General features: G+C 37.9%; 1 protein-coding gene and 2 long non-coding RNA genes across 3 annotated transcripts in view; 2 read left to right on the top strand and 1 right to left on the bottom strand.

Annotated features, from left to right (window-relative positions):
- The window catches only part of LOC149610203 (uncharacterized), a 28,150-nt gene extending 7,820 nt beyond the window's left edge, over window positions 1–20,330 (top strand). The window contains exon 2 of the long non-coding RNA XR_016376604.1: window positions 7,463–20,330. This is a non-coding gene — a long non-coding RNA (uncharacterized LOC149610203). The remainder of the gene's footprint in view (window positions 1–7,462) is intronic.
- The window catches only part of LOC149610201 (latrophilin Cirl-like), a 120,049-nt gene that overhangs the window by 63,149 nt on the left and 36,372 nt on the right, over window positions 1–20,528 (top strand). The window lies entirely within an intron of this gene.
- Window positions 1–20,528, bottom strand: part of LOC149610202 (uncharacterized) — a 168,769-nt gene that overhangs the window by 118,121 nt on the left and 30,120 nt on the right. The gene's annotated exons all lie outside the window — the stretch shown is intronic.

The following is a 20,528-nucleotide window of genomic DNA, read 5'->3' as shown; positions in this document are numbered from 1 at the left end:
TGTTGGTAAACAAGATATTTAGTTATTCCCCTCACCTATTGTGTGTTAGTAATTATTGATCCCTATTGTGGATTCGTTTGGCTCTCCCCGGAATTTATTTTGGTTTAGTTTATTTTTTTTTACTTATGAGTAACCCTTATAGTCGTTTCACCCGCCAAGATATTGAATCGTGTAGAAATTCTCGTTCTGAACGTTACGCCATTAGAAATAGTTCCTTAACTATGCCTTTGAATCGGACTCCACCGAGTTCAAGAAGCAGCTCGCCAAGCCTGCTGCAGAATTTAAATTATAGTCAAAATAATCAGTCCGGAAATAATCCGAACATGGCTAGTACTAGTAACCCATCCCCTCAACCATTTCAAACTAATCAGTTGAATACTAGCATCCAAAGCAATGCACAAAGTCAGGGTACTCCCCCTTTAGTTAATATTGGGGCTCAATTACCTCCCCCTTCAAATACGCTAGCTCCACAAACTCCACCCCCCACGGTTGTTAACCAGGCTACTGCCTCTGGAAATATCACAATTCCTCAAACCTTACTGCAAAACCTAATAGATCAGTTAAAACAAGTCACTAATCAGCAAAATCAAATGCAATTAGTGTTAACGCAAATGCAAGCTAATTATACCCCAGGGGTTGCCCAAAATAATAGCAGTATTGCTAATCAGGTGCCTAATGTGCCACCTTCCAACCCAATGCCTCTTGCGCCACCTACAAACACTGTACCTCTTGCGCCCTACCAGAATAATGTGCCTCCTGCGCCCTATCATGTCAATGCGCCTCTAGTGCCAAACAATCAAGTCAATGCGCCGGTGGGATCGTTTCAAAATAGCGTCTCAACCGCAAATTCCAACCCTTCTAGTAATCCGCCTGTAAATTTAGGTAGCGTAGTACCCCCACAAACTCAAAATCCTCCAACAGGGTTGCCATATCACCAACCAGTTATTCCAAACCAAGCTAATTCAAGCATGGTCAGTCAGTTTTCGAATTCATTTAGCGGGGCTTCTAACTTAAGTCAAAATAGTCACCCATTATTGTCAGGGGTACCTTTTGTGTACTCTAACCCTCTGCCCGCTCCATGTTATCATGGAAAACCAACGGATCCAGGGCCCAAGGACTTTTTACGCAAACTTAAACAGATGCGTTTAACCAATAGAGTTAGTGATGACGTCTTCCTAGACCAATGGATGCCATCCTTAGTGGATGGGCCTGCGCTAGACTGGTTCTATGAGAACCAGCCCTTTAGATCCTACGCGGATTTTGAACTAGCTTTTACAACTAGATTTCAAAGAAAGGCTAATGATGACATCCTTAGAGATAGAATACACGATAGGATACAAAGCCCCAGGGAAACCGTTTATGAATATGCTGAGGCATTGCAAAAATTGATTAGGCAGTTAAATGTCCCAATATCTGACGATGAAGAAGTTCGAATAACATTACGAAACATTCGGGAGGACATTCACCCTTATCTAACAACCAAAAACTACACTAATGTTAGGGACTTATTAGATGACGCTTATGCCGTCGAAAGATCAATTAGTAAAAGGAATAAGTCTCAAGCCAAACTGTCCGCCGCCGAAAATGATGGCGCGCGCCAAAATAAAGCGAGCAACCCTAACAATACCCCCGTTGCTAATTTTAATCGAGGGTCTACTCCCAATAATAACTTCTCTAGAAATTATAATGGGCAAAATAATAATTCAGCCTCAGGTGTAAGTAACGCACGTGGTAACGTTACTAATTATCCACCCCGTAATAATACGCAACCAAGACAAAACGAGGTTAGAGTTAATCCTCCCCCATTCGTAAACCCTAGGTTCAATAATCAGATTCAGAACCCTAGAAATGATACTTCAAGACCCCAGGGTAGTGGTCAAAGTTTTAACCCAAATTATGTTTGCGATGAATGTGGCGAAATCGGTCACACTAGGCCCTTCTGCGCCCGGAGACGAAGACAGAACGCTTCCGCGGGAAACGAGAGGGCGGGCGGGTCCAGTCAAACCGTGGCTCAGCCCGCAAACAACAACCAACAATAGAACAAAGCGAAGACGACACGGGGCCCCAGCTTACAAAACCAGCGCACACTATCAAAATAGAAAGCCAGGATTTTATCAATATTTTTCTCGGATCCACCCCGTGTTTAGCTTTAATAGATAACGGATCCACAAACACCCTTATTCACAAAGAGTTAAAACCAATTCTTGAATCTCAAGGTTACGTAACTAGAGATCCCACTTTAGCCCTTCGCCAAACTGACGACAGTTTATTACCCACTGAAGGATCAGTAGTACTTCCAATTTGTTTACCGCACAAGCAAACCGAGTTCGAAGCCGTGTACGTAGCCAACATGGCTTACCAATGCATCTTAGGAAGAGATTTTCTCGGCCACGTCGGCTTTATTCTTGATTTCGGTAGGAATTCTTTTTACCTGCCAAATAATTTAAATCACGAGCTTCCTTTACTTAGGAACGGTGAACCATCACGTATTAATCAGCTCTCTTTAGATGTTAATTCAGTAGATATCGAGGGTATAGAACAGGCTTTGCTTGACGCGCCATTGGAAGGGAAAGAGCGTGAAACATTGGAATCTCTAGTTCACAAATACCAGACCATATTTACCACGAGACCAGGCCGAACGAACATAATAGAACACTATATCGACGTAGGCGATAGCTTGCCAATTTCTAAACCCCCTTATAGGTTTTCCCCCGCAAAGCGCGAGATTATAGATGGTATTATAGATGAAATGTTGATGGAAGATTTAATCGAACCGAGTAGTGGTCCATGGGCAAGCCCAGTATTATTAGTAGGGAAAAAGGATGACATATTGGACCTTAAAAATGAAAATTGGTTTGAGAAAAAGAAGGATAAAAGCCATTGGCGAATGTGTAATGACTATAGAGGTTTAAATTCAGTCACAAGACGGGACGCCTACCCACTACCCCGTATCGATGATATCTTGGAGTCGATAAGAAAACCAAAATATATAACCACTCTCGACATGAGAAGTGGCTATTGGCAGGTGCCATTGCACGAAGCGCACCGTGATTACGCGGCGTTTGTCTGTCATAGGGGTTTATTTAGGCCAAAAGTTCTAATGTTCGGTCTCTCGAACGCGCCAGCTTGTTTCCAGAGAATGGTCAACAGTTTATTCCTTGACCTTTCAACTATGGGAGTATGCGCTTACCTTGACGATTTGATAATAGCGTCAGGTGATTTCCCTAGTCATATGAAAACTCTGGAAGAAGTGTTTAACAGGCTTATGAAGGCGGGTCTCACGATTAAAGCGTCAAAGACGCAGTTTTGCAAACCCGAAGCCAAAATTTTAGGCCACGTAGTTTCTTACGACGGTCTGATGGTAGATCCGGAAAAGACCGACGTAATGAAAAATTTCCCAACACCCAAAAATGTTAAGCAGCTTCGCAGATTTCTTGGCATGGCCTCTTACTATCGCAGGTTTGTTGAAGGCTTTTCGAAAGTCGCTAGTCCCCTTAATGAACTCTTGCATAAAGATGTCAAATGGTGTTGGACAGACAAGCAGGAAGTCGCGTTTAATGCGCTTAAAAATAATTTATGTACGGCCCCTATTCTTAGCATGCCCGACCACAATACCCCCTTTGTGATTCATACTGACGCGTCCCAGGTAGGGTTGGGGGCGGTTTTATCCCAGATAATTGAAGGAAAACGCCACGTTATACAGTATGCCAGCAAGTCCTTGAGCACAGCTGAACGTAAATACTCTACCACAGAGCGTGAAGTTCTGGGAGTGGTATTTGCGGTAGAGAAATTTCGTCCATACGTAGAAGGGACGAAGTTTGACGTCTACACAGACCATAGCGCCATACGTTGGTTACATCGAGCTCCGGACCCTACTGGAAAGTTTTCCAGGTGGAATACAAGGCTACAGGCCTTTGACTTTAATATTATACATGTCCCCGGGAAAGATAATCCCGTGGCGGATGCCCTTTCGCGCATTTATGATAATGACGACCCTAGTTCTAGCTCAAACCCTGTAACCCAAGAGCAAATAGAGCAGCCTTATTTGGAGGGTAAAGTTTCTGCCATTTCTGGCGCGAAAATTCAAATTATATACGACAAACAAGAACTTATATCGGCCCAAGATACTGACCCAAAGATAGGACCCCTTAAGACTTTCCTCGAGAACGGCACCTTGCCCACGGACAAGGAGATAAGCCAATATATAGATAAGGAAGCCCCGCATTGCGAAATTAGGGAACACATCTTATACAAAGAATTTGGGAAAGTGTTGTCAAATGATAGCTATCGTATTTTGGTACCCGATTCATTAAAATCAAGAATCTTACACATGTGCCATGATCTACCTTCTGCTGGCCATTTTGGCACAAAGAAAACTCTTACTAGAGTTAGAAACCAATTTATTTGGGATGGCCTTACATTAGATGTTATGAAGTATTGCAAAAGTTGTGTTGTGTGCCAAAAGAATAAACCTTCGAATCAGTTACCCGCTGGTCTAATGAAAACCAGCGAGATTGTCGAACCTTTTGACGTAATATCAATTGATATCAAAGGTCCATTCGTGCGTAGCAAACGAGGTTTTAAGTATATTTTGGTCCTCACTGATCAACTAACCAAATGGGTTGAAATTCACCCCCTTCGAAAAGCCACCACACAACCTATTGTAAAGTATTTAGTGGAGGACGTTTTCACCCGCTTCGGCCTACCCTCTTGCGTGGTCTCCGACAATGGGAAGCAATTTTGCTCTAAACTAATGACGAATGTGTTAAAGACCTTGGGTGTCAAACAAAGGTTCACTTCCGTATATTCACCCCAAGGAAACCCCACTGAAAGAACCAACAGAACCATCGGTACTATGTTGGCGTCTTTCGTGGAAGACAATCAAAAAGATTGGGATCTCTGCTTACAGCAGTTTGCAATGGCCATTCGGAGTACGGTCCAAGAGTCCACTGGTTTTAGTCCAGCAATGTTAATGTTTGGAAGGGAAATTAGACCCGTTTCTAGTGTGGTTTTAGATAAAAACCCTGATGATTATTTAAATGAGGAGACGCGAAAATGCTATGGCCTGCGAGTTATCCAAAAGGTAACTAAAGCCATTGAGGAAGCTCAGACCAATATAGCTAAGGCCCAAATTCAGCAAAAGAAATACTATGATAAGCGGCACAGACATATGGAATTTGAGGAAGGTGAATTAGTACTTCGGAAAACTCATTTTATTTCCAAAGCTGCCGAAGACTTTGCTTCAAAATTAGCGGACCGCTACGACGGCCCCTTTAAAATTTCCCGTAAACTCAGTCCCCATACCTACAGGCTTGTGTCTAGGGACGGTAAAAAGGTGTTGTTTGGCACTTATCACGTGTCGCAATTAAAACCTTTTGAGGAACGTAAGGAACATATTTTGAACTCCGGCGATTACTTTCGCGACGATTTAGACACGGGTAATAACGTTATTACGGTACCCCGTAGAAATTTTGGAGGACGGACATTGCGTCCACGTGACCCTGCAACGGGACGAGTCAAACGCTAATGTCGTTTACTTATTTTTTTAATTTGGATGAATTACTTTTCTCCATTTCACCCTATCCTAGGAAGTTGTAGATAGTTTATAGTGCACTTGTAAATAATGTACATAGGAAGTTGTTTTGATTGTTGACAGGATATTTGAGCGCTTATGTAAATAGAAGATTTTTTGTTGTAAATAGCTTATTTTTTTTCTGTTGTCTCTTATTCAATATTTTAGGTAGGGAGAGATCTGGTCTCAAGGGACTTCGACACTTGTCGGGGGGCATTTGTAACAAATATTTCTTATTAGAAATATTTATTCAATCATTTAGTTATATTTATTTAATCATTTAGTTAAAAATCCAGAATTTAGCAATAACAACTACCCCAAAGATTTCCTTTGAATTCAAAATTTCAATAGGTTTTGTAAAACCATTATTCTTAAACCAAAGCGTTGAAAAACATCCAACCCTCTCTTTGGCTTGTTTGTCATGCGGGTCGTGACCTTCCATAGAAAGGAGCAGGTGTGATGGCAATTGTACCGTCACGGTGTTTCGCGAGCATCGGGGACACATACCATCTTCAACAATTCATGAAAATCCATAGCTTCGAGTTTGACCCCCCCGGAGATACTATTTGCATCTCTTCGCTATTGAGAAGAGCGAGTTCACTAGCCCCAACCATCTTAACCCCCTTGACTTTACTTTTGCTTATACCATTCTAAAAACTGAGGTTGCCAACCTTTGCCAAGTGTATTTTGAACCTTTATTGTTAGTGACGGTTATTTTTGAAAATGTGCGCGTTGGTCAGGCTTTGGTCCGATACCACAAAAAGCTACAAGACGATTGGCCAGAGATGCCACCAAGCCTTCCAGTGTACCATCGCGAAATGAAAAACTATATAAGGTAGAGGCGAACAATAGAGCAGGCAGAGCTCCCAAAGGAATTGAAACGCGAGGCTGGACTTTTTGACCGACGACTATGGATTAAATCTAAACGGATACTCTACTAAATTCCTTGGTAGCCAGAACCGATAACCTTCTAATGCAAGGCTAAAGACGCAAAAAACCTAAGTTCCGCGAGGACCGAGTTTCGGACACCGGTCCACACTTAACGATGCGCCCGGCTAAAAGTTTTAATAAACCGCCCAGTATAACCCTTCGCAAATAAACCCGCGGAAGCCGGACTTTAAAATTAAAACAACGTGTAACGCGGAAACGCTACGATCCCTACTCTCACGGGATTATTGGAAAGATGCCCATCCCGACGTAACTTTCATCGGCATCTTGGAACTCCGATTAATTACCGCAACTTAATGAAGTTCAGGAGTACTGCAACGTAATGAAGTTCAGGAGCACCTTGGAAAGCCGCCTAATGCTAAACGCAAAGCCTGACCCTCACCAAAACAGTAACGTTGAAATAACTTTATATATAGTCATAAATATATGACTCATTTGGTTTTAATTTACTTTGTTTAAAATCATGGCCCTAAGCCTTATTGTGCATGCTTATGATATTATTTTTAAAACCAACTACGGCCTTATGCCAACGCGAGTGTGCATGCAATATTATATTTAATTACCAGCCCCGGCCTTAAGCCAGCGCGAGTGTGCATGCCGTATTTATTAATTATGATGTTAGTATTTAGCCTACTGTGCTACTTACCTAAACCAGCCTAATGTGCTGGAGTTATTTTGTTATTAAAATTAAGATTATTGTTGGCAACCTCAATTATATCCCTTATTTTAAAATAAGCTTACCAATATCTCTTCAGACATCCGAGCCATTAATTAAAATCAATTTATTCATCTACTCGCTCTACCCAATAGTGCAATAGACGCGACTTACCCAGGACCTTAAAACTAAGTTTCGTTGGTAGCGGACGGAGCTTTAATAATGCCTATAGTTTTGGTTTAAGAAAAATAGAAAACCACATAACCAAAATTAAAAACGCTACAAAGGGGCCAGTAGTTCGATTGACCATTTAAGCTATAGCTATTATTTGGAATCAATTAGTTTCGGGTCCATAATTTCGTGGTCATAAAAAAAATTTAATCCCTACTTTTAATATATTTAAATTAACGAGTGTATTAAGTTTTAAAGATAGCTAAATTACTTCCTTAATGTCCTTCCTAAAGTCACTGGTTTGAATAATTAAAAGAAAAATAGGGGTTAAATCTACTTGGTCGTGAAATTAATACAATTAGGCTTAAGTTTCTAGAGACCAAGGCCTAATTTTCAAGCCTAAGGTCTGGTGATTGTATTGTTTCTTTAAATCTACACCGAAAGGCATTCTGGGAAGAAAGGTAGAGGAGGCAGGTCGAGCGAAAGTGTGGGAGCAGCTATCGTATGACGGCCAAGATAGAAATTAAACCAGTTTTGACAAGTTAACTTGAAGGTGTTAATCGTATCGGGAACCGTTATTAGAAGTTATTCGAACTATTGGCAGGTTACGTTGGGGAGTGTATAGTTCTAAATTACGGACGCGTGAGAATCAGCGTTGCGTGCCCTGAGTAGTGGTGCTGTGGCCCGACTTCCGGTGTAGCCGGCGGCAGCCTTGTTATTTTTCGAGATTCCTATAGCTAATACCATTGCTCGAGACCGTGGCTAGACATCAATAAGAAGAAAAAAATCTCCTAAGCCTTAGATAGTTGGTTTGACGAGCGAGAGGAAAACACGAAGTTGGATGTTTAAACCTCAGATATATTGGGTTCTCTTCAAGTCACCAACACATCAAAAGAGTTCAAAACTTTACACTTGAACCACAAGAGGACTTGAGGTTTAAAATAATAATTAAATCTAGACTTAATTACGTTTAAGAAACGAAGCTTAATACATTACATTCCTGATAAGACCCAATCTAGAGAAAATCAGTAACTAACTCCTTGAACCAATTTGGTCACCCCTAAAAATCAAGAAAGCCGGGACTCCCTCGCGTAAAGGAGTGTTTGTTTCAATGTGAATCGATTACGAACGTGGGGCCCCCCTACCCCGAGAAGTAATCGACATTAATACCGTAATAACGTAAGAGAACTCCAGTTTGTGTGTGTATATAGGGAAAGGAGAACCAACAGGAAAAGAGATGCCGGAGAGCGATGGATGGATGCGAAAAGACGCGAGGTGGGAGTTTCTATAGCAATCCATTTCTACTCTGGCCACGGGGCGTTAAGGTTAAGGGGCTGAAGTTGGTTGGCCTCTCTTAAATAATACTCAACAATAACTCCTAAGAAGAAAAGTTTCGCCTGTAACTAAGTCAAGGGAGAGAAACTTCAGGAGCAAAAGCATCCTGGAATAACTCTACACACTATACCCTATCTATCACCCTACGTTACCGTTACGAAGAAGGGGTTAAAACAGGGGGTATATTTGGCCCCAGCTCCGAGAGAAAAGATGGAGGGGAAAACAGGGCGGACTCCAAATTACAGGGAGCCCCCCGGAATCGTCCATTAGCCCCAGCCCCAGAATACTCTAGAATCGCTCGAGGCGCCCCCGCTACGCCATCAGTGCAATTCAATTTTCGCCTCTCAACCTTTCTCTCTCTCACTCTCTCTCTCTCTCTTTTCTCCAAATTGGCGGCAACCTGCACTACTCGTTGCAGACGCCCCCCCCCCCTATATACTTAATATTATATCCGATGTCCATCCTGGAAAGGTGAATAGGCTATAAACACCATCCCATCATCTATACTTTGGTATATTACCACCTTTACCTTAATTCGTAAGGATAGAAAATATACCTTTAGTGGCCAACTTATAAGAGACGTTGCGGGCCAACTTGGTAATTAGGGATATATCAAGCGTTGAATTAAATCAACGTGGGCCAGTTGGCCAAAAGAGAAACGAAAGGGAAACAGCAATTTTTTTCTTGCTGGTTCTTTTTGTATTACTCCATCCCTTTTTGCTCTTGAGCTTCTTTTTTCTCCATTCCCTTCTCCTGCTCTCTCCTTTTTCTCTAATGTTATCTGCCTGCCGGGAGATCTAGCCGCTTGTAAATACAAGCGCAATAGGAACATTAAGCTACTAGCTAGGGTCCTGGGAGTGGTGTGTACACCCATTAAGATCGAGGAGAACAAAATTTTACCTTTACAGAGAGATAACAAATTAACCTTTACGCTTGGATTCTTTCCTATTTCTCCCCCTCTCTCTCTATTTTGTTGTTTATTTTTCGTCTTCGTATTTCCGCGTGTTAACAAGATTCCGGACAAACCCATGAAGAGATCTCGTTTGTTTTTTTCTCTCTGTATACTTAAGCCTTATCTAATTATATTATTTATTTATTTATTTGCGCCTGTTATATTTTTATTTACGGGATTTCCTAATTAAACTGAAACAAAGTTGTTTCTTTTTTACCCAAATCTAATTTATTTAATCTTCCCACAACAATGCGAATATTTTAAGTAATAAAATTAGCCTATTTTAAGTTAAGGTATACATAATGTATGTTCCATAAGTTTGTCACTGGTTACAAACTGGAGCTTGTTATGAAGTGACGTAGGTCATAGAGTCGAGGTAAAGCGAAGACGCCTGGTGAGGCGATGTCAAAGGCTTAAGTACAGACTAAATAGGACGATGGACTGCAAAACCCAGTGTAGTCAATTCTCGCGTTGTTCTCGAACTAGTTCTCAGTAAGTCTCTAGCATTACGAAGTTTAGGTAGCGTGACACTTACGGTATTATTTTAAATGTATAGTAACCGTTAGGTGCTAAAAAGTCCAAGTATTTTATTCAAAAAAAAGGTAGGGGGTAAAATATATTAAATTTAAACATTATGAAAGAGTAATGAAAAAAAGAAAAGAAATAAAGAAGAAAAAATATTGAGGGAGAGAAAAAAAGGGCTTAATAGCCCATAAACGCTTTTTTCTTGTGAGAGAGTCAATTTCTGACATCGTTCAAAAGTTCTTAAGAACTTTTGTTTCGTAAAAGAAAGGAAAATTTTCTCTAACACGGTTGCCAAAAAAGAAAATACACCACCTAAGGGGTGATCTTATAAAGAAAGGAGAAAGCTTTAACAGGCCGGGGCTTTCAAAAACTAAACCAAGTCCCAAGTCGAAAGTTGACCATACTGAAAGGTAAAAATCGCTTTAAAAATCCCCATACGTTCCTACTTTGAATCTGGTGCTACACGGCAGCCAAAACCTATTTATACATAGCTCAATAGTTTCCCATTAAATTTAACAAACTCTTTTTTAAGCTGGTACCTCCGTGTTCAATTAGAAATTAGTACGAAGCGAGTTTGTAACGTTATTGCACCCTTGTTCTAGGCCTTCCGCCTTATTGTACGTAACATATTGAACAACCTATACTCCTTTCTTGGTAGAAAAAGGGTTATATATATTCTTCTATATGACTAGGCAACGTAATTGAATCGTTTTCGTAAAGGGTACAGTCAATTTCAGGGGTAATTTATACTATATAAGAAAAGAGGGGGCTAATACTGATATACCTATAAGCCTGCAGATTTTAACAGGAAAATACCTTTAACCGCGGTACAACTTCAAGGTGAAAACGTGTAATATAACGTTCTAAAAAATGGCAGGTGATTTCGTTTTTTACTGTATATGAAAGTTCAATATAGACTTGACCTAGTCATTCTCAAAAGGCAGTTAGGTTTTTGGGGGTCCTTAAACGTTTAAGTCAGCTGAAGATGACATTTCTTGACCCTAAAGGGGTAAATATTTTGCTTCTATATAATATATTAACTTAATAATATGTTTTATATAAGTCGACAAAATAATAATTTAATAATCTCTATTCCTTGAAGAGTGTCGTTATGCAGAGTTTATAGATAGTGTGCAGACTGATATCTTGTAGTTCTGCATTTCGATTCAGTTCCAAACCTGAGATGCTCTCACAAATTACTGGCAACCTTAAAGCGCACGCCGTTAAAGTTAAGAAACGGGGGAAGAGGAATTTTCTTGGCCCCTTTTAGTGCACTCAATTTAAATCAAATTTTACGAATATTTAAACTTAATCACTAACGAAACACTTGAAATAAATTAAAATTACAACTGATCAATAAAAAATACAGTACTGCCAATATAATTTTTAAAAGAATTGTAACAAAATTGGCAGAACTGTCTATGAAACTTTACTAAAATTGTTCCCAAATTGAGAGAGATAAAGGTGACATAACACGATATCAACTCAATTCCTACCTTCCCCCATTAAATGCCATCAAAGCTATAAGAAGCCCAGCCCCAAAACTACCCCTTAAACCCCCAGTATCATTGTAAGAGTTCAACTTCACCCTTTCGTTTTACGAATCGTTGAACAAAAGGGGGGCTGTAACCCCCAGCATTCGAAAATCAATGTTTCCTAGCATTTTTCTTTTCTTTACAACTTGGGATTCCGAGTTTCCGTTCTTTCTCCGACTGGAGTTAAAATCCTCTATACCTTTCTACAAATCAGTTTTGGACCCCCCAACCCCTTCCCTTACCTTCAATTCCTTTTACCCCCGGAGTTATTTCCGACGTTTTTACGTAACTCCCACCCAAAAAAGAAAAAAAAAAGACAAAAAAAGCAGGCAATCGGGATTCAAATAAGAACGAACGAAATGTCCACTCTATAGATTTATGGTATGATTAAGGGTATTTCTTTTTCCTTAAATAATTTTGTGAAGTAAGGACCATTCGAAATTTCTCTCTTTTATTTTTTTTTTTTTTACTATTTTAAATTGTCAAAAAATAGGGGACTCAATTTTAGTATTGATTATGACAGAATAATTTCAATTGTCATGAATTTAGATTGATTAAAAATATAAGAATATTTTTTCTTCACCTATTAGGAAACAAAAATGTAATTTTCTAAAAATCTTACTGCATAACCAGTGTAATAACATTACGTCTTTAAAGGGCAAGTTTAGTTTAAACTGCAACTTTTAAAATACATTTAATGAGTCATGGGGTATTTTTCTCTTTAAAATAAGGCAAGTTTCGTTAAAATCGGTTAAGATTTTACCTTTCACCTTCTACGTCACGGGGAATTGATATTAACTTAAATTTAACGATTTAAATGAGACTTAGCCTTTAAAGTCCACCCCGAAATGGTCCCCACCCTTGTTAAAATTCATCTAACGTACGTTACTCAGGTTTTTTTTTAATATATATCCCAATCTTCATTCTTCTAAAAACTGTAAACACAATATTTTATAACGCTCAGCGAATTAATGGGGTAATGGCACTAGTTATTAAACACTATACTCGGGATTAGATGGATAAAGATACCTTCTGCCAACGCTAAGGCGGATAAAACAAACTTGAGGATGCATTACGCGTCTTCCAAATTAAGACACATTAATCAAAAGAATAAAAAAAAAGAAAAAAATAATGAAGAATGAAATTTTCCCACCCATTGTTATTTCTCAAAAAAAAAATGTTTCTTCAAAAACAGGCTTAATGTATTAAAAAAAAAAAGAAATCCATTGAATGAATCTATCATTAAAATTAATTGATATGGGATTAAACTAAAAGACATTTAAACATTAATACTGGTACCCGCATTACTTGAATTAAATCTAATATTTTTTAATACATAAGGTCCAGGTGTTAAAAATTTATACACATAAAAAAAGAAAACATCAGGCCCTTATGCGACGACCAAACTTCAATAATTGGAGGGACATTACATAATCTTTTTAAGGTCATGTATTTAAGTATTTAAAACCATCCCTAAAAATGTTTCGATCCGGATGACACGAGGCCTCATGGCCATGAAATGTTATATATATTTTTTTTATTAATTTAATTTAAAACCCTGATATCATTTAATTATCATAACATATAGAGATACCTGCATATATTCTAAACGGTTTACGGTACCGTAAAAGGCCGAATTACCTGCGCAAGGTTTTTGTAGAAACACATGGCGCTTCAGGCAATTTTTTTTTAAGATTTTTTTTTTTTTTTCACCTTTTACGGATAGTTAAACATACAGAAGAACTTAAGGGAATTACTAAGACGATTGTCTGTAATGTTTTTCAGTCCCGGTAATTAACCATAAAAGTTTTTTCTCTTTATTTTTCAAGAGAGATAGAGAATGAGAGAGAGAGAAAGAGAAAAAATACGATAATACTTAAAAAGAAGTAAAAAAAAAAACATTCGCCCCATCTTGAACAGCTGAAATTCTTCACGTAAGGGTCAAAACGTATCGTAGCTCCCGGATTTTCTTAAACACGATTTAAAATCTAATCTTTATCTTTCTTTTTTTCTTCCTTAAGTTCGTTTGTCTCCTCCCTTAAAGGGATACTCTAGGCAAGAATATTTTATTTTTTTGTCGGAAGATCGTATTAAATAATGTAATGAATATATCAAATTGGAACCATGTTTCTATCTACAATATTAAAAAAGATACACTGCAATTAAGATTACGTAATGGACACTACGCGTTTGGCTTTCCCGTGTAGGAAGCACTGAGAAGTACTCCTATTGGACGCCTAGTACCACCTGATGTGTTAGACCAGAAGTGGTATGAGACTAGAAGTATTGAGCTAACCAAATTCTTCACTCGGCATTAGTGAAAAGACTTGATAACGCAAGAGCGGTTGGCCCTCTAGTAGCGGTTTCTGAATTTTCCCTCCAAAACGGTGAGACGCTCGCGGTGGTAGACGGCCGAACTAGATTCAAGGAGCCGGGTCGTGTTCGGGCGCTTTAGGTTGAGGGGAAGGGGGTGGGAAATGTTTTTGGAACTCGACCAATTTTTCTCTCTCTAGTTTTAGCGCGTGGGAATCGGCATAAAATCCTCAAATTTGTTCACTAGTGCCAGGATGTACTATCAATGCTAGAGCCCTTCACTTCTAGTCTCATCTCGCTTCTGGTTAGACCAATAGGAGTACCGCCTGCGAGTGCTTCGAGGAGTAGCCTAACGCGTAGTGTCCTGTACGGAAACGTATTTGCATGTATCTTCTTCAATATTGTAGATAGAAACATGGTTCCAATTGATGATATTCATTATTTTATACGATCTTTCGATTAAAAATGATAAATTTTAGCTCGGAGTATCTCTTTAATTTTGATGTACAATAATAGAAAAGTTAAGCTTATAGTTAAAGAAGTTACAGTGTAGTTACCGATCCCCACAATCGTAATATATTGATATTTATATATATAATATAGATAAAATTCAACTTTAGTTTATAGTGAAATTAAACCCTTACCTAACATATTATTTTAAAAACTATTCTGAAATACTAGGAATATTATTACCATAAAAACCTTTATTATCTCTTTAAATTAGATTCAAAGAAATATAAAAAAGGGGGAAATTAAGATTGACTCAGAAGAGAAAGAAAAGTGTCCCATAATTTTAACGTCATCTTTCTTTCTGTTAATGATTATTAGATAGGGTCGTAAGTTATAAAAAATATCTCTTTTAAATCTTAATTTTATACAAGATACATCTGTCTTTTTGTGCCTCGAATGAATCTCTTTGAAGATTTTCCATCGACACGAGACAGGAAGTTTCCTCCTTTTCTTAAAAAAATTACAACTATCAAATAATAAAATGGAAATTAACCCGTTTTTAATGATAGCCGAATCAAATCTCGAAACTATCAAATCTATCATTTCGAATATTTTCGATATTAATGGTACCGAGTGAAAATGATTTCTCCATGAATATTGAACATAGTTTATTACACGGATTGCTATCAATATATTTCTGAAAAAAAAAATAGATATTCAGATGATAATTAACTTAAATTGAAGAGTAAATTCAAAGGAGGAACGAACCCTCAGACCAGAGTCACAACCTCAAGGCTGAATTAAATAATTACACTTAATGTGAAAACGGATGACGTCATAAATAATTAAAAAATAAATATGATAATTTAGAAACCCACCTCAAAAACAATTAAAACGTAAAATAACAACAACATTCCATTCCCGTAACTTAATAATAATAAAAAAGCAATATTTATTTTTATTTATAAACCTTAAATTAATTTTTCGATTACCTTGACTTGATCGGAACTAATCTATATTAACTATTAATCAATGATTTTAGGTGGAAAAGTAATTTCTTTTCTGATGGGGCGCGTTTCTCGCAAATTGTATTTTTCGCTTAAGGCGCTTGGGAAGATGAAGAAAAAAACTGGAAGTAATGTTGCCAAACTAACCAAGTGTAATATAAAAAAAAAAAAAATAATAATTTGGTTAGAGGGGGAAGGTTCTCCAACAAGGATAATTAAAATTTGGTGGCGCCTTATACGTAACATATATAGAAGAAGAACATTATTATTAGAGGTTCATGGCGTAGCCTTTATTCGCGCAAAGATGAACCCAACCTCCTTAATGATTTCTCGCCTACGTATACAGAATGGTTTAGCTATTCGACGACAGCAACTTGGCTCTAAAAAAGCGTGAACTCTGATTTCAAAAGTTCATAACTTGGTGCAAAATTAAACAACCTAAATTTACCCTAGAGACTAACTATTCACGCTATTATGTTTAGGTTAATGGAGCTAATACCAAACAAGGTAGTATGAGGCTAAATATGCTTATATCTATCCCCTAATATTCTTTAATACTTCAAACAAAAAGAACACTAGACGGAATCCAGTTGGTAACGCAATTATCCAATAAAAGCGTATTACAACACTAGAATTATTAAATAATCTTCTTAGTAAAGTAGATCTTTTTACGCTACGAGCTTTGATACCTACTAGTTCCAATTAATTAGACATTAATACAAATTATAAGTTAATAGTATATAGTCTAGTGCTTCGATTGGGGGATAATTACTAAGAGGTACTGGGGGCCCTTATAAACCGGGTGGCGGCCCCTCCCTTCGTTAAGGCGCGGAGCGGAAAAATTCGGGCGCCCTAAGGGCGAGGTTGATTGCAAATATATGTACAGTTTCTCATCCTAAAAAAAATGATGAACCCGAAAATATTTATTATATCCAAGAATATTGTATTACACAGTGTGCTTCTGATAAGATTGGGGTCCAACTCAGTCGAAAGTGTAAAAGAACATGGGCTTTCAAACATTGATTGGCCCCTAAAACAAGAAAATAGTCCCACATGTGGAGCAAGACGCCTTTAATTGTCTTCAATCTCAGAACGTTATTTATCTAGCAGAAGTGTACACAGTACTATTAAATGTGTAAAGCTAATTACTACACATGTGTGACTGTATCCTGGTTTAAGGGGTCAATCAATGTTTGGGAGCCCATATCTCCGTATAACTAAATGTTGTAGACCCCATCCCATGTTCTTTGTGACACTTTCCACTCAGTTTGACCCTAAGAACACAGATGCCCTTTCATTAATGGCAGACTTATCAGAAACACCCTGTATCATCCATCCATTGAAGAAACACCATGAAAAAAACTCATGTTATATTTCAAATAAATTCACCGTCATACTATATGGCTTGGGGAAACAACTTTCCAGCTGAATATTTTGGCGCGAAATATTTTTTTCCCCTCATCAATCAAATTTATCGCTTGGACCAATTTCATCTTTTTTTCTTCAAAATCGGGATTGATATATATATAAATATATTCTTATCAATTAGTTTGTTATTGGCGGAAGGTGTAAATCCCGCAAATTCCAAATTTTGACTGATCGACGTGGCGATTGTCATAATTGGCTATAGATGGAAAAAGAGAAAAAAAAATTGGCGGGGTATCTTTCGACTAATAATCCCCCTGAGGCTAGAGATTCCCGCAAAAAAATAGTCAATACCTTTGGGGGTAGATTTTTGATCTAAAAATACAGGGTGATGAAAAAGGCTGGTAGTACCAAAGTACAGGAGATTGTATGGGCTATTTTGAGTCGAAAATGTTCCAAGACATTTTACAGTGTTTTACGGACGGGACGACCCCTTAATTAAATTATAATTGTCTTTCACTTTCTTACTTAAAATTAAGGGGTCATCCGTAAAACAGTCTAATCATAATTCGTAAACGGGGACCCTAGGGGCAAAATGTCACAGAAGTCCCATTTTCTACTCAAAATCACCCAAAGAACCCACTGTACTTTGTAGAACACCCTGTATTTTAAATCAAATAAAATTCCAAGAAAATACTTGTTGAAATTTCGGCAGAAAATCATTATTGTGTTTTGTGATCACGAATTTGCTCCGACACCTTTTTTGGGCAAAGGAGTTTTACTAAAGCTATCAAAGTTCTTCGATCCACCCACCCCCCAAAAATAGTCCACGCGGATGGGCCAATTTTCTTTCATTATTGGGCGACGGAACACAAAAAGATTACAACAAAAAAAACCTATGCACGATTTGAAAAGATATTGAGAGGCGCCGCGCGATTACACAACAAGTTTTAACGTATTTTTTCTTCGTTATATTTTGGACTTCTGGTATTTTTTTTTCTTTTCTCTAAGAAAAGATTTACCTTGAAAGATAAAAATGTACACCGATGCTTTTTGGTCATATAACCATCACGTTTCCCCGCATTTGGCTTATATAGGCTTGGCCTTTTAAAAAGATCGCTATCCCGATTACACACACCATCCACGAGTACAGGTAGTTAGTGACTTCATCTCATTTGGAAAATTCTTAAATTAATACTGGCAAAAATATGAGCATTCAACATTGAGTTAAATGAACTCTTATAATCATAATTTCACCCCAACACGATTTACACTAAGAATAAGGTTACATTAAGGTTAAAATCTATGGATATTTAGGGTAAACATAAACGAGGAGAGGTGATTAATTCGGTAAAAAACAGGAAACGTGGATAAATTAAAAAAATAAAAAAAAATACATTGAAGCTCTCCATCTCCGCATCACTTTGATTTATCAAGGGAATCAATCTCATCTATTTGATTGCGTATATCATGAATTTATTCAATTACCCAAGAATATTTTTTAGTAAGGATTTATCGCCCTAATTTAAAATTTGAATTAAAAAGAAAAGAAGAAAAAAAAAACTCCCAGGAGATTAGGGAAGTAGGAAATGAGCAAAAAATACAAGACCTTGCTTCCTAGAACTAAAAGTAAGAAGAACTCTAATTAAAAAACTATACCTTAAATTAAAAAAGGGTTTTTAATTAACCTGAATAATGTGAAAAATTAACGCGAGTATTTATCAAAAGTACCTCACCAAAAGGTTTTTACGTTTCTTTTCCTTTAGGTTAATAGTGAAAAATTGGTCGCTAATTGTAGTCCATTAATTCTCGTGGTTGCATCTTTTTTAATTTAATCTCATGTATGTGGTTTGGTCTACTTCAGCGCTCTAGAATCCAAAATAGATCTAATTAATTTTAACTACTACACTGTATACCAACCAAGCAGACTGGGAATTAAATTAAGCGGATTTAGGCATAGGCAAAAAAGAAACCCCAAGTTGTTTTTGAGCTATAATAGAAGAGGTTTAGGTTACCACAGAAAAATGTTACTAGCCTAGAATCTTTTATATTTATTTTTTCACAGAGCCTAAACAGAGAAAATACTTAGTTGGCGAATTCCTGCAAAAGGTAGAAGTTTATTCCGCGAAGTAATTTAGAATGCTTTCTTCTGCTTTATATGGGGTTAAGAAGGGGCACTGATGGGGTATGCGGATCCACAGACATTATATGGGGCTTCGATGTTACCAGTCTCGACTCTCGCACCAATGTCCTTTTGTTTGTAGGTTCCATATCTTATATACAGGGTGTTCCTGATAAGTCTGATATAAATTAAGGTGGATGTTCTTTGGACAAACGATTTTGAGTCGAAAATGTAACTTCTATGGCATTTTGCCTTCCGGGCAATCACCGTTTTCGAGTTATAATTTGAGTATTTTAGGGATGACCCCTTAATTAAATTAGAAATCATTGCCTAAATCAGTTTCTTAATTAAATTGAAGGGGTCATCCATAAAACACTCAAATCATAACTCGAAAAACAGTGGCCTGATGGTAAAATGGAGATAGAAGTTACATTTTCGACTCAAAATCACCCAAAGAACATTTCTGCCAGACTAATCAGAAACACTCCGTACATCACGTCTTTGTTACCCCCATCAATGTACGCTACCATCTTAAGAAAACAAGATGGTCAAACGCCAGACTATTTCACCCTAAACCTATGGAAAAAGGGTCTAACCTGAAACTATAGTTACTTCACTGGAATGAACTTCGGAAGAAGCGAGTTAGTTTGTAGCGAAACTATTTTAACACAAAGGTGCGCGTTTAAGTTGAGTAAAGTATCTTATTTCGCACCGCGCGCTTTGTAAATGATAGATATAACCTCCCTCCCAAGTCCCAACTGTACCTAGAAACCAAGATGATATAACAATAGCGCATTTTCCTTTTATTTTTTAAAGAAGAAGACGAAGGGCTTGCCGGAGTCTTCTAGGAATTTAAAACCTTAGAATCTTAAGAATACGAATAAGTAGTCACTATATACCACCAAGATGTAGAATAGAAAAGATGGAGTACATCACTTAGGGAAAAGAGAGAGAGAGAGAGAGAGAGAGAGAGAGAGAGAGAGTAACTTGGGATGAGGATGAACATTGCACAATAGGCAATCTTTTAGAAAGCGTCGCGCTATCGGAAAGGAAACTTTAGAACGAGATCTCTCTCTCGGGCTCCTGGTAAGCAAAATTTTTCCGTAGCTCGGGTCAAAAGGGCCATAAATAATCCCAGATAATAGTTCCAAAGATCGGGAAAAATTCCTCGCTATTTTGTCACCACCATTACAACTTCTTTTAGCCATACCAGGCAGAGACCAGGGGGGGTTTCTTAAGCTAAAGGTTACGTAGGGGTGTATGACTGCCTTCCTTAAGAAAATCTTGTCGGCACACAAAAGGAAGCGAGAGAGAGAGAGAGAGAGAGAGAGAGAGAGAGAGAGAGAGAGAGAGAGAGAGAGAGAGAGAGAGAGAGAGAGAGAGAGAGAGAGAGAGAAAAATAAAAATAAAAAAAGTCCGGTAAAAAACTTGCAAGGATGACTGTTCCCTTTGTATTGGGTATCCCCCCTTCATCCTTCGAAAAATCTAGAGCATGTTCACGTTACTGTAGTTAATACATACGAAGATAAACAGGGCGCATTCTTAACGCACCCATCTTTACGAATAAACTTCATTACC

This window comes from Phalangium opilio, unplaced genomic scaffold, assembly GCF_054372755.1.
Source record: "Phalangium opilio isolate 3A_F unplaced genomic scaffold, DU_Popi_V2 ptg000329l_1, whole genome shotgun sequence".
NCBI lineage: Eukaryota > Metazoa > Arthropoda > Arachnida > Opiliones > Phalangiidae > Phalangium > Phalangium opilio.
This window is presented reverse-complemented; position numbering and strand designations above follow the sequence as displayed.